Source organism: Tasmannia lanceolata, unplaced genomic scaffold, assembly GCF_043159265.1.
Source record: "Tasmannia lanceolata isolate RefF3 unplaced genomic scaffold, GAP_Taslan_0.1 ptg000002l, whole genome shotgun sequence".
NCBI lineage: Eukaryota > Viridiplantae > Streptophyta > Magnoliopsida > Canellales > Winteraceae > Tasmannia > Tasmannia lanceolata.
Window position 1 is genome coordinate 42,946,243 of NW_027518679.1, and position 3,047 is coordinate 42,949,289.

At 33.1% G+C, this 3,047-nt stretch overlaps 1 long non-coding RNA gene across 1 annotated transcript; it reads left to right on the top strand.

Annotated features, from left to right (window-relative positions):
- The first annotated feature begins 365 nt into the window (after positions 1-365).
- On the top strand, positions 366-2,685 carry LOC143885165 (uncharacterized). Its single transcript, XR_013253161.1, has 4 exons — positions 366-426; positions 692-831; positions 941-1,001; positions 2,432-2,685. It is a non-coding gene; the product is annotated as an uncharacterized LOC143885165 (long non-coding RNA).
- Positions 2,686-3,047: the final 362 nt, after the last annotated feature.

Sequence of the window (3,047 nt, forward strand, 5' to 3'; positions counted from 1 at the left end):
ATAGATATATCTATCTATATCTATCTACTACAATACGGCCAGAGAAAAAATGCATTTCTTTTCTTTCTTTTTTTCTGAGAGTTACATGTCAGCATTAATATTTATATTCTGTGCCATCCCCAACTTTTAAATTTTTCATCGTCAAGAGAGAAAGTCTCTGTTTGTTTTTCTTTTTGCTTTTTGTGTTATTTACCTTTTATCTTTCATGGTACATCATTCTGTTTAATTTCAAAAACAGTTTTCTACTGTTAGGGTTTCCCTTCAATTGAGATGGTAATGGGTTTTCTTGTAAAATTGCAGGTCAATTTGAGATTACCTACTTTTATTTTTTTTGTTGCAAATACTGACCTTTAAAATACAGGGTCATTTGAGATTCCATCATCCTTACCTGTCTCCTAGATATTTTCAGCAGGTCTAGATCTTGAGGTAAATTGATATTTTATTCTTTTTTTACTTGCAAATATGGATATTTCTATAAATTAGCATATATATATATATATATATATATATATATATATATATATTCGACGAGTAAAGATTGGAAGGTGGATTTTGTTCTTCTCTTCTAATTTACTGCATTCCTACTATTCGATGCTATTCGATTCAGATACTATAGTTTCATAAATTTATGTTGTTTCCTCATATCTCTATTTACTTTAGTTTCTGATTATTTTTGCCATTTATTTTGTAGCTTATGGACTTTTCTTTCAGAGCTGAAGGAGGTCTTGACCAGAGAGCTTGGAGAGGATGGATACTCCGGCCTTGAGGTTGGGATTAGGCCAATGCACATTGAGATCATCACGATGGCTACTTGAACTTAGAACGTCCTTGGTAATTTACGTTAAAATTAGGGTTTGATGCCTTCTTTTCCTGATTACATTTTACAAAATAGGCTTCAAATGTGCAGATATTTTTGTCTTACATGAATTTTGTTTTGCAGTTCATAGTTATGCGAATGTGCGGATATCGTTTTGCTACAAGCTCCTCAATTATGTTTCATGGTACTTTATACTTTTCAGATTTTTTCCTTTTCCTTTGCTTTTAATTTTATTTTATTTCAGTTTACATCTTTTCATCTTCTTTTTCTTCTTTCTTTTATTCCTAAAATGGGATTATGCTTACTGATCCCAAGTACTCCATCTTCATCATTGCATATGGGAATATAAAAAGTCAAGAGGGGAAGGCATGACCAGAAGAATGTGTGAAATAAGTGAATTTATCCACTTGAGGCATGATTGATTGAAAAAACAATGAATCTTTTGAAAATCAGGTATGTTTGCAACTATGCATGCGAGCTAGAACCCACATGGATTTCGTTGAGCGAGGTGCAAATTTCTGGCATTCCTCCTCTCTCTACATGTTTTATTTTTCCCTAGGTGCTGTTAGTTTTGGATTTTTAGAACTGAAACTTTCCTCTACTTGAAAGGAACTGTTAGCCTACTCTTTTCATCATCTCTAAGATGAACCCTGGTTTTCTATGATCTTAGTTTGCTTGCAAGTTTAAAATCGCTCAGTAAAACTCATATCGGCAGATGCCTTCACCCTCGGGCCAAGTCCATTACAATCCCACTCCCTTTCTTGATGTGTCATTTGCGCCTTCCTCTTAAGTAAAAAATTTGTGTATCCCGAGTGCCGAGTCAATTTATTTCTTCTTGCATTTCTGCACCACAGGAGCCAATGGTTTTTCTGTGTGTATCTCTTTTACAATCTAAAAAAATAAATAAATTGTATATCCTGGTTACGGAGCAATCCAAGCTTTGTATGCCCTTGCTACCTTGCAACCATTTTGTCTGTTTTAACTTGAATCCCCATTCGAATTTTCTATGGAATTTGCATTGCAATAGAACAGAACAAGGTGCTCCCAGTGCCTATGATAGGGTACTGTTTATTCTATTATTTTCTTTGAGAGGTTATTATATGAAGTGTTAATCCAGCAAGTACTCTCCCAAGAACAGTTCATTCATTCGTTATCTCCACCCCTTACAACAGATCTCTTTTTTACAGCTGATTTACTTGATTACGCAATTCCACAAGTTGTGAACCCACTACTAATTTACTAAATATTATTTACTTTTTCTTTGTTGCCCCATACATGATGCACAGGTGAAAGTAAGAACTTCTTTATTCCTTTTATTTTTGCCTTTTATTCTTTGTCACTCTTGCTTTTCTGTTTTGGTGTGCAATCTTTTGGGTTTTTCTCTAATATGTGATGGCATTTTTGGATTGTTTTTTTTTTTTTATTTGAATGGTAACATCCATTTCTTCTTCAGTGGGTCTCACAGGTTTATATTTGTTTTGTCTTGATGGGATTAGTTTTTCATATATGATTTTGCTTTCTGTTCTTATGTGCATTCTTTTTTAGATAAAATTAAGATTTTTGTTACATAAACTTGGATGTGATTTTTCCTAAATATCATATGGATATTTGCAGCAATGAAACTTCTATCTCCTTGGAGCAAGAAAAAAGAAGAGAAAAAAGGATAAGAGCTTCAGACATTATTCTACCCTACGAGGAGATTGAAGTGATGAGAAATAAGGCTCACAAAATTTTTACCTGTGTCCTTCAAATTTAAGAAATATCTATTTCTATTTCCTTTCTGCCTGTTTAATTAATAGCTTGAAAACTATTTCCTTTGTCTTGGATATCTTTAGACTCTTTATGTGGTGTTTTCAATTGAATGTCTCAGACTTTATTTATATATATGCAGGTAGGGGAAAGTGGTTCCAGTGTATCCCTGACTTATACTCAGTTTTTTTGTTCTTCATTTCCATTCAGACTTTTTTCCTTCCCCGTGCGGGGTGTCTTACTAGTATACTATCTAGCAGAAGAGAAAATGAGAGAATTATTTGAATTTCTCCCAAAATTCTATGAGAATTACATATTACTTTTTTTGACTTTTTTTAACAAAGGCACCAATTCAACCCACATATTTTTAATTCTACCCCCTCCTTTATGCTTTTTAACAAAGGCACCTATTAAAGCCACATAATTTCAATCCTACCCCTCTCTTTTATGCTTTTTTTAATTATGGAAACCTCTATAGAAT